The following is a 12,599-nucleotide window of genomic DNA, read 5'->3' as shown; positions in this document are numbered from 1 at the left end:
ATGTGACCAAAAAAACCTTTTTTATGAATGTATTAATTAATCTCCCCAAAGCGAGTGAGGGAGAATGTTGCTGGCCTAAGCAACTTTGGAAATATGTGAAGCCTGTAAGACTAAAGGCAAAAAGACCACAAAGAGTACTACAAAGTTGTTTCCTATGGGGGTATGAGCTATCAATTCAGAAACCACTATAATGTGTATTGGAACTGAATAATTAAATAAGTGGGTGGTTGATGGTGGGAACCAGGTTTCTTACTGTTGGAGTGGGAGGTTTCAGAGAATCAAGAGGAGGAGTTTAGAGTGATTTATATGGCAGTACATTAGAGCTGGGGACATCAGTTAAACTGATATTTATAACTTAATATAAACACAGATTTACCTATAGGACTATTTATATATATATATGTTCTTGTATATGAATTAGTATACACACATATATTTACTTGCTTGGTCAGCTGAGAAGGCCTAGAAGCCATAAAATCTCAGTGGCAACAAGCACCTCTAGAGCCTAGTTCTTGGTTTCTAATACTACCTTCTAATAAATAGAACTGAAGTTCATTGGGGAAATGGCTGATTCTAGGAACTGACACACAAGAACCAACTGAAAGAGTTCTCAATGGTCAAAGCTGGAACAATCTGAAGAGCAAAATAAAGGTGTATTGGATTATGATCAAGTATAAATTAAATATCCGTGACTCTATACTGATATAAATAAGTGACTGGGGTGCCTGGGTGGCTCAGTGGGTTAAGTCTCTGCTTTTGGCTCAGGTCATGATCTCAGGGTCCTGGGATCAAGGCCCACATTGGGCTCTTTGCTCAGCAGGGAGCCTGCTCCCCACTCCCCCACCCGCCTGCTTCTCTGCCTACTTGTGACTTCCTTCTCTGTGTCAAATAAATAAATAAAAATCTTTAAAAATAAATAAGTAAAAAGTAAATAAATAAATAATGACTGAATAAATAAGTATATGGGGGAGAATAGGCAAATATCCCATGCAGAATTCCAAATAGTTTCTGTAGATAATTTACCCTTGGGAAAGCAGAACACAACGGCAATGTGGCCTGTACATAGAGTGTAGCAGGAGAGAAAAAGAATACCACAGTGCAGCAATCTTACAAACCTTCACTAGGTTATCAAGATTGACACTATGATAAATCATGTTCATAGTATATGGATCCTTGATATGGTGTCCTCACACCGTATTTTTTCTCTGTGGTCTTCCTCCCCAAAACTTATAACCCCAGTCTAATCATAAGAGAGCACTAACATAAAAATACAAATAGAGGAAGTCCACAAAATACCTTCTTAATACTGTCCCTCCCCACATGCACACACGCACAAAAACCTGTCAAGGTCATAGAAAAGGTCTGGAAAACTGTCACAGCCAAGAGTAGCTGAAGGCAAGGCAACATGATGATGAATATAACATGGGATTCTTGATAGGCTCCTGGAAGAGAAAAAATATGTGAGATACAAATGAAAGAAGTTAGAATAAAGTATGGATTTTAAGTAATAATAATGTATCACTACTGGTATATTAATTGTGACAAATGTGTAATACTAGTGAAAAATGTTAATAAGGGAGAATGGGTGTGGGATATATGTAATATTTTAACATTTCTTTCTGTAAATATAAGTCTGTTCTAAAATTAAAAGTTCATTAATTTTTAAAAAGTCCTAGTAAAGTATGAAAAGAATGGACTTCGTTAAGTTTATGAAAGTTACCAATAAAAAAACCTCCATAGAATGTAATGATGAAAATGTCAGGCTCACTGTATTTAAAATTAGGAATGAGACAAAAATTCCTCATTCCTGTTCCAAAATTGTTGTAGAGGGTATAATTAGGACATTAGAATGAGACCAAGAAATAAAATATATATGAATCACAAAGGAAGAAAAGTCATTCTTATTTTCTTAAAAAAAAAAAAAAAGACTGTTATCAGGAACCATATTCAATATTGGGAGGCCTACCTAATTGCTTAGATCATGAACATTTTGATTTACAACATTAGCTGGCATGTAATCAGTTGGAATACCTACGTTTCAATTGCTGGAAAAAAGAGAAAGCTTTCATAGTTAATTGTTCAAAATGAATCAAAGTAGTCACTACTTTCACTCTCCTTAAATGATTAAACCCTATAGTAAAGAAAACTATTAAAATAAACCCTGGATGTGGGAATCCCCAACTATATTGTGATTTTGATCACTTTTCACTATTAGATGACTTGTTTTCAATGGACAGTCAACTCTAAATTTTCCTGAATATTTAAGACAAAATAACATTGTAATAGTTATTACGTATTTAAATGAACACACAAAAATACAGTAACTCGGTTTAGTAACTTCTTTGGAATATATTTAACAAAGGAAAATTTTCCAGAAAGAGAATTTTACTGCATTGTATACTGATTCTTTTTATTCTAATATTTTTTAATTTTTTCTAAAAGGTAAAATTATCCACATTTTATTATTTGTTATGATTTAATCTTTTCCTGTCTATTCAGGATCTTCATTCAGAGCATCAAACTATATATATAGTTTCCTACACCTAGCTTCAGATGTGTATTTTTGCCACCAACTGTTCTAAATGACAACTGATGGCTATGCCTTTATATTAGTTGTTTCTCTATGTTTTCTTCATATCTGGTTGTTACTTCACTCAAAAACATTCAACAAGTATCTGTTATGTGCCCACAACCAGCCAGGAATATTCTAGTACCATGGATATAGCAGTGAACAAACCAGACAATTCCTGTCCCCATAAAGTTTAGGTCTAATTATTTCATAGCACTTTCAGTGTTTCTATTTCTGCTGATTTCTCTCCCCTCCAACTGCAATATTGGCTATCCATTGTAAATTCATACGATTTCTTTTAAAGGTGGTAAAATCAGATTGTTAACCTCATTAGATCTGTAACCTTAATCTGATACACAGGAAATTCTAAATCGATGGTCTCTGAATAGGAAATAATTATGTATATTTCTTTGAACCTAAATGTTTTGTCCACTGATTTCTGACAGTGACTATGTTTAAATAAAAGAGATAATTAGAACTCTGTAAGTAGGCTGGTATTAAACCTTGGACTACCACCAGATAGGAAAATATGAAGCAACTCAATTTCCTGGCCAAGTAAAATACTTTTCTGAAATTTACTCTTGCAAGCCTTCCCACATTCTGTTTACTCCTCTGTGGGGTTCTCCCCAATGACGTTCTTACCCAAACATTTTCTACTGATCCTTTAAGATTCAGCACAGACACTACTTCCTCTGGAATGCCTTCTCTAGTTTCACCAGGCAAATGCACTGCTCCCTCTTCTGGCCTCCTGTATGCACATTTAATGTAATACACATCATAATGTTTGAATTATTTACTTGGATATGTGGTTACACTTTTGACTCCGAGCTCCAAAAGAATGGGATGATATGATATCCCTGCTTCTACTCTCTGGATATTTACAGGTTAAGGCAAGGAATGCGTTTCAAGAATCTTTGTTAGAGGGACACCTGGGTGGCTCAGATGGTTACGTGTCCGCTTTGGCTCAAGTCAGATCCCAGGATCCTGGGATGGAGTCCCACATGGAGTTCCTTGCTCAAAGGGGACCTTGTTTCTCCCTCTGTCTGCTGCTCCACCAGCTAGTGCACTTGCCCGCTCTCTCTCTGACAAGTAAATAAACAAAATGTTAAAAAAAAAAAAAATCTTTGTTAGAGTTGTGTAGGGTAGTAATGAGGAATATGAGCTCTTACGACCAGTTTCTTGGTCTGGCTCCACCACTCTGAGCTTGATACTCCCCTACCTCAGTCTTAAGGTCTAAAGCTTAGAGAATAATAGCTCCTATCTCTTAGAGTTATTTTATAACAAAGGAAATAATTGATCTAAAATATCCTACAGAGTGCTTTGGAGAGCTTCACTAATGTTAACGGTATTATTCTTTTTTTTTTTTTTAAAGATTTTATTTATTTGACAGACAGAAATCAGAAGTAGGCAGAGAGGCAGGCACAGAGAGAGGGGGAGGCAGGCTCCTTGCCGAGCAGAGAGCCCGATGTGGGGCTCGATCCCAGGATGCTGGGATCATGACCTGAGCCGAAGGCAGAGGCTTTAACCCACTGAGCCACCCAGGCGCCCCAACGGTATTATTCTTAATTTTAACTAAGCTTACCATATTTGTTATGTAGTTAGTAAGACAACAATATTTACTGAGCCACCACTGTAGATAGAGAAATAAATTCCATTGGGGAAAAATTAAAAGACCCAATTCCTGTCTGAGATGAGCTCATAAACCTATAGCTAACTGGGGCGCCTGGGTGGCTCAGTGGATTAAGCCCCTGCCTTCGGCTCAGGTCATGATCTCAGGGTCCTGGGATCGAGCCCCGCATCGGGCTCTCTGCTCTGCAGGGAGCCTGCTTCCTCCTCTCTCTCTGCCTGCCTTCTGCCTATTTGTGACCTCTCTCTCTGTCAAATAAATAAATAAAATCTTAAAAAAAAAAAAAACCTATAGCTAACTACAGGCAATTGTTTTAAATGCTCTGTGTCTATCTCTTGATAGCTATGTAGATGTGTAATTTATGTAAGATTTTATAGAGTCTTAGGAAATCTTATAAACAATCTATTTATATTATGTGCAAATATTTTTTGGAATGTGTTTAAATTAGATGGATGTGTTTTGACAGGGAGAATTGGGGAAAGGCACTCTTCCAAATTTTCCCACTTAATATAAGGTGAAATTTGTATTTATTCTTAAGATGCTAAAATAAATAGAAAAATTGCTGGGTGCCTGAGTGGCTCAGTTGGTTGGCGACTGTCTTCAGCTCAGGTCATGATCCTGGAGTCCCAGGATCGAATCCCACATCGGGCTCCCAGCTCCATGGGGAGTCTGCTTCTCCCTCTGACCTTCTTCCGTCTTGTGCTCTCTCTCTCAAATAAATAAATAAAATCTTTAAAAAAAATAGAAAATTGCTCACCTTAAGAATCATATATATATTTGCTAGAATAAAGGGAATAGCTGAAGAGATTTAGCCCCCAGATAAAATAAAAGCACAGTGAACTAATGTAAACATGATTCTACTTGAATTATCAGAATACTGATACACCTCTGAATTTTATTTTGCTTATGAAGAACCTAATGAAAAGACAAACTGTTTAATATTAGGCAAATCATGTCAATTAGTGGAACAAATTTTAAAAACGAAGGACCTTCAGTTTTGGAGTTAATCCTTAAATATTTAGTACTGAAAATTCAATATTCTCGTACCAAATCTTCATTACAAATATTGTGAAACTGTGCTGCGGTGCTGAGAGCTCTTCCTTTTAAAAGAATAAAACCTGAAAGCTTTTAATTTATTGTTGAATTCAGTGTGCCAGCTAAATTTATCATAAACTCTTGAAAAAAATGACACAATGGTTTATAGTTGCACCTTTCCAGATGATGAAGCAGGTTTATAGCAAGAACCAGAAGTTGATGTCTCATCAGTCCTAATCAGGCTAAATCAGCCAGGGATGAGCAATGGCTGCCTGGAGCTCAACTTTTTGACAGTGTAATAATTCCTCCCATCATGATGTTTCTTATCAAGAAAAAAAAAAAAAAAGCTGATTCCAAAATAATAATTGATCCCAGCATTCTGAGGCAGAAGCCATCCAAAACTTTTCTGATCTTTTTAATGCAAAATCACTACATATCAAGAATTCAAGTCCAGTTGTCTAGGGCTTTAAAATAATGTGCAAAACATACTGCAGTCTCTGGGTTATAGTCCCATCCTCTGATTGACTGGCTGGAGATTTGGAAATCCTTGGTCATGTTTATCTATTGCTGGTATCCCAGCAGGAGTTCAGTAATCTGGACTTCTCTGCAAGCGCCAACCAATCAGTACTCAAGGAAAGTCATGAATCTGATGAAATGTGTGTGGAGAAAATCCCAGTCCCACAATTCCCTCCCTAAAAAGCTGGGGAGAATACATACTTTTCAACACTTTCCATTTTCCCTCAACATAGAGTTTGGGCAAAAGCAACAACGATGAAGAATAAGACAAGCATTGTCTTCAATGGGGCCTATACACCCAGGGAAAGTTATGGGACTCCCACAAACAGACAGTGATGGCAGTTTTACTGCTCACTTACAGGAAGGCTTGAAGGATAATAAAGACGAAAAATATAGAAGAAGTAACCATGTTGTTTTTCCCAGATTTTAAAAGTTTCTGCCATTTATAATTTAAAATTTTGGTGTTATTCAGGGTGCTTGCATGGCTCAATTGGTTAAGCGTAGAACTCTTGATTTTGGCTCAGGTTATGATCTCAGGGTGGTGAGACTGAGCACTCCCCCCTCAGACTCCATGCTGGGCGTGGAACCTAGTTAAGATTCTCTCTCCCTCTGTCCTTCCCCCTCACTCACATGCCCTATCTCTCCTTCCCTCTCTCTCTTTCTTAAAAAAAGATAAATAAAGTGGTTTTAAATTTTTGGTGTCATCAATTTCACTAGAAGAAATTTTACTTTATCTTTCTTTACTTTATCTTTCAAGTTTTTATCTTAATTCTAGTTAGTTAACATATAGTGTAATAATAGTTTCAGAAATAGAATTTAGTGACTCATCACACACGTATAACATCTAGTGCTCATCACAAGTGCCCTCCTTAATCCCCATCACCTACTTACCCCATTTCCTACCACTCTCCCCACCCTCCAGTAACCCTGTTTGTTCTCTATTGTTAAGAGATGCTTCCACGGTTTGCCTCTCTCCTTCTTCTGTTCCCTCTGTTCATCTGTCTTGTTTCTTAAATTTCACGTATGAGTGAAATCATATGGTATTTGTCTTTCTCTGAATGACTTATTTTGCTTAGCATAATACACTCTAGCTCCATACACATCATTGCACATGGCAAGATTTCATTCTTTTTGATGGCTAATATTCCATTTTATATACATACCAGTTCTTCTTTATCCATTCACCAGTTGATGGATATTTGGGTTCTTTCCATAATTTAGCTATTGTGGACATTGCTGCTGTAAACATTGGAGTGCGTGTGCCCCTTTGAATCACTGTTTTTGAATCCTTTGGATAAATACCTAGTAGCGTAATTGCTGGGTGGTAGGGTAGTTTTATTTTTAACATTTAGAGGAAACTCCACAATGTTTTCTAGTTGGCTGCAGCAGTTTGCATTCCCACCAACAGTGTAAGTAGGTTCCCCTTTGCACTACAAGAAACTTTAAAATCTAAACACAGGTAAAACTACAGAGTGTAAGTCAAAAAGTCAATCAATTTTTTCTTTCTTTTTTCATTAACTTGCCAGCAGCTGAAAAACTGCCTTCATTTTCTATACTGTGTTGGGATATATGTCTATATATACTACTATGTACACATTAATCATCATAAATTGTCTTAAGCTGACAAAATAAATTCTAAATACTTACATAAAGTGTGGCTTTAAATACTAATTTCCACTTAAAATGTACTTCACATGCTTTTTATGGATCAAATGTACTTCACACGCTCTTTCTCATGGGTCCTATGTTGTAATCTGCATTTTAAAAAGAACGTTTTTTTAAGTTTTGCCTATTGTTACAATACTTCTGATAAAAGAGACACAATGAAATTATTCATGGGACTTGGATATTATAGTAAACTCATCAAGAGAACATGTTTTTGAAAACATACATAATAAAACACAGGGACACATATATAAAGTAGGGCATTTGAATTACATTAAAAGACAAATATAGAAACTCGCTAGTCTGGAAGCTATAATTTTAAAGGAAAGTGTGAATGTCTGGAAAACTCAAGAAGGTGCAGACAAGAGCTCTTATTGTTTGGACATTTGCTGTAAATGTTCCAAAATGTTCTTAGATAGCATCACCACCAAATTTTCTGTGTATATCATTGTAAATCTTATCTTCTACCATTGCTCAGAAAAATATGGAAGATCTCTAATCATGCAGCATAGAATTCCAACTTTAAAAATAATACAGTATGTGTGCATTCATACTTATCTATTTACTATAGGAATAAATTCAAATTGGCAAATACTAATGTAGAGTCTCACCCATTTATGCAAGGAAGAGTACAAGTCCTTAGCTTCTGTGGGATCTGTCTGGCACTACACAGTCTAATGGTCAAATGATCCCAGGCATTCAGTCTGGCACTACAGTCAAAGCTGTATATCAAGGCTTATCAGTGAAACAATTACATCACAAGAAGAGAATTTAAAAAATATATGCTTAATTTAGTATATTACACTTTTTCTAAAGCAACAGTCAAGAAATGGTTTTAACTCAATGCATGTTATTAAGTTAACTAAACTTGAACATAAATACTTACTAGATTCATATTTTGTACCATTCCAAGTTGGCTTCATACTGCAATCATGATATTTGTTGTTAATTTATTTCTTTCAAGGAATGTGAGACTGTCTAACTGAATTGGTGAAGTAAACCTCAATTTGAGTTTAGAGTCTGGGGAAATTATGTGCCCCAGTCATGCTGGGACTAAGACAATGAAACACGGGCATTTCTTAGAAGATCAGCTTCAGAGTACTATAACTTTAGATAAATATTGTTCAGCTAAATGACTCAATTCTAGAATACAGTTAAGAGCCATTTCAAATGCCTTCTTTTTACTAGATAACTCATCTCTGTTAAAATAATGAATAAGTGGGGTGCCTGGGTTGGGCATCCAACTGTTGGCTTCGGCCCCAGTCACGATCTCATGGGTCATGGAATCGAGCCCAAGTCTGGCTCTAAGCTCAATGGGCAGTAGGTTTGAAGTTTCTTTCCCTCTGCCCCTTGCTCCACCCTCTGTCTAGAATAAATAGATGAATCTTAAAAAAAAAAAAAAGTGCATATGTATGAAAAGTCATCATCAGATGTTCATAGCATTCATTAGAAACTTAAAACAATTTTCTAGGTATATAGGGAATAAACCACTTAAATGGAACAGGTGACGTCCATGGAATCTTTCAAGCTTTGGGATCCTGGTTTGGTGCTTATAGCCTCCATTTTGCTTCCTTGTTTTTGCTCTTATTTTCATTTATCATTATTAGTAATATAACATCCAATTTATAGTATTTCACAATATTTAAGTGACCCTTGAAAGGATACTCTGGCAGAAGAAAAAGAAAATAAATTTAGAAATGTTCAAGTGCCTTCATTTTATAAATGCATAAATTATTGTGATAGAAACACATATAGCTAGCTCTGTCTTTGCATCATTCCAGTTAAATAAATACTAAAACTGGGGAAAGCATGAGAGAAATCTATTTAACTCCATGTTGCTTGTGTTTTACTTGTCTTATTTTATTCTTCCTGGTGATTCTAGTGAAGGTATACAAGGAAACTAGTCTTAATCAGAAATATTAAAATCATAAATTAAAGATTATGTTAGGAATTTGTAAATTTAAACCAGGACATTTTTTCTTATATAATGTAGAGCTGACCCTTGAACAACATGATTTGAACTATGCAGGTCCACTTACATGTGGGCTCCCCTCACCAAAAAATACAGTACAGCACTGTAAATGTATTTTTTCTTCCTTATGATTTTCTTAGTAACATTTTCTTTTCTCTAGCTTACTTCACTGTAAGAATATAGTATATAATACACGAACATACAAAATATGTGTTAATCAACAATTTATGTAATCCATAAGGCTTACAGTCAACAGTAGGTTATTAGTATTTAAGTTCTGGGGGGAATCAAAGTTATAAATGAATTTCTGACCTGCAGGTGGTCAACCCCTTTGCCCCCAAGTTGTTCATTGGTCAAATGTGTTTAGTTAATTCTGTGTATCATTACTCTGTGTTTTTAATTAATTTACAATTAAGGGACAACAGAAAATGCTAAGATGATCAAAGAGTAAAATATATCCTTATTTCTACTGTTTTTCAAGAATTCTATTTTGTGATTACCAAAGAACACTTAAAGCTACATATACAGGTATATTTCTTGAGTGGATAAATTTCAGAACAAAACTGTTATTATAAGTTACAGTTATGCAAGAAATTATTAACTTATTCCTACAAGTGTCTCAGCACATACTTCATCTAGAAACCCTAAAAAATATAATTTTTGAAGTTGATGTATGCCATGCCATGAAGGAAAACTTTAAAAAGTAGACAATAAGATAGCTTTATATTTTACCTTATATTTTGCAACAGTATATAAAATATATTTATTAAATTCATTTGTGATATTACATTAATTGAAAAAACATATACTAAGTGTCATTAATGTGTTATATAGTGTCTTAAATACTAAAATAGTAACAATAAAACATCACAATATTTATCAAGGCTTATTATCTATCAATATATACAAAGCCATGTACACAGATTATGTCATACAATTTCCATTACAACTCTTCAAGTTAAACCCTTAGTATTCTCTAAGAATCTGTGGCAATTTGCTGGAGATAACTATAACTGGTGGAATTAAATTAAAGGTCAAATGGTTTTACTTTAAAGTATTATTTTTTAGCTTATTCATCACTACTTCAGGAGGTATAAAATAAAAGGATGTATATCCTTACAATGCACTTACAAAGAATTAAAAAAGCAACATAAGAAAATGTGACAACTTCTGCTAGAGAGGTTTACACAAGTTGCCACTTGAGTACCTAAGAAGTTGCAAAGTTAGGAAAAGACTTCACAGAGAAGCCAATTATCAAAGCAAGTTTTAAAAGATAAATCATGTGTCCCAAATAAACACTAGGAGAAACAGAAAGTATACTCCCTGATGTGAAAATGTAGTAAGTTATGAAAGACACCTATGGTAAATGGATACTTCCTGTTACAAAATGGTAGTATAAGTTCAAGCAGATGTGTCATAATATCCAACTAATTGTGAATTACAAAAGATTTCACCATGAAATTTGTACCAATATCTCTTAATGTATCCAGAGCTCACCTTCTGAAAAACAAACCCTGAAGTATAATATAACTATATTGTCCCCTTATAGACATTTTCTAATTGTATCTCATAACAAGTCTTTGAAGTATATATTATGATTATCCTATTTTATAGATGAGAAAAATGAGGCTTTGAAAGTGTGTTGCTTTTGCAAGACCACAGAACTTCTAGTATGACTGTCACCAAGTCTGTGCTCTTCACCACTATGCTATGCAGCAAAAAACAAACAAACAAACAACAACAACAACAAAGTCTATTTACATGAATGCAAAGTCTGTGTTACTTAGTCCCCCAACTAAGTCTTGCAGGAAATCAGAGGAAGTTTCTCTCCCATCTGAGTAGTCTTATGATTTAAAGTACAGCAAACTATAATCCAAGGGTCAAATCCAGCTTGTCACCAATTTTTGTAAAGAAAGGATTTTCTGCAACACAACTACTCTCATTCTTTCACATTATCTAGGGCTGCCTTCACACTACACCCAGCAATTAAGTAGTTGGAACATACACCTTCCGGCCTGCAAAGCCTAAAATACTATCTGGCTCTTTATAGAAAATATTAGCTGACCTCTATAATTACTTGACTGACAAATATAGGGAAGTGGTAATATAAAAGTGTTTTGACAGGTGGAGGGTCTTTGCCATATATCAGCTCATAGATAGGAAGCATGCCAAGAAGAATAGGCTTATAGAACAGACATACATTAAAGCAAGGAAATTAGGAAGGAGGGAAATTAAACAGTTCATCCACAAAACACTCACAAGAGCACCTTAATCAGGCCAAGGTGCCTGTTGATCTTTAACTTCTTGAATGAAATGGACACCCTAATGTGATTTTTTGACCATCTCTGTGTATGCATATCTATGAAATCCTTCTATAAGGGTTTACAGTTGTTACTCTGCAGGTATTCATACTTTTCATATAAACTCGAAGTGTACAGGATATCAGGAAAGGAAGGTCCCCATTTCACTAGAGAGCTAATTATTTTCCAATTTTAAATAATATGTGGTTTTGTTGGAAAACTTTTCACGTAGGTTTAGAATTAACTCACCCTCCATTGTTAACTCAATCACATGGTTTTGGTCATTAGTTCTGATCACTGATTTGCACAGCAATTAGCCCCTAGAAATAACTTGGAAGGTGAAATTCCAATGGAATATTGATTTTGCCTTATAAAGTATATGTATCCAGTGGAATTTAAATATTACCAGCTTTAAAGAGGACTTAAGCTTAGATAATGAGTGTGTGTATGCATATAAACAAACTTCCACACACATACACACCAAGAAGTTCACATACCAAGAAGTTCCTCTACAATTTTTAGCATCCTACATTATTGGCACATTTCCAGTGAATTTTAAAAAGCAGCAAAAATTCCTAGTTGATGATACAGTTTCCCAAATCACTTCAAAGCTGTTCCCTTAGCCACTAGTTCTTTAGACATGAAAGAAGAGAGGGCACTTTTAATTTGAAGAATGGTCTATAAACTTCATATGGGAGGGAGAGAGAATTTGCCAAAGTGATTAAGTCCATGTGTGAAGGACTAAGCAAACCCTTCAGGCATTCTGTCGCACGTTATTTTCACTTTTTTTTTTTTTCAATTTACACAACCATGTGGGTGGCCACATGTCTATTTGTTTTCCTTGTTTTTCAACAAGTGAAACTAGAGGTTGAGAAGGGAAGGTTAGAGGGGCATATTTTTTAACTCATAGAAGTC

The sequence above is a fragment of the Meles meles genome, chromosome 2 (genome assembly GCF_922984935.1).
Source record: "Meles meles chromosome 2, mMelMel3.1 paternal haplotype, whole genome shotgun sequence".
Taxonomy (NCBI): domain Eukaryota; kingdom Metazoa; phylum Chordata; class Mammalia; order Carnivora; family Mustelidae; genus Meles; species Meles meles.
Note: the sequence above shows the minus strand (reverse complement) of the source record.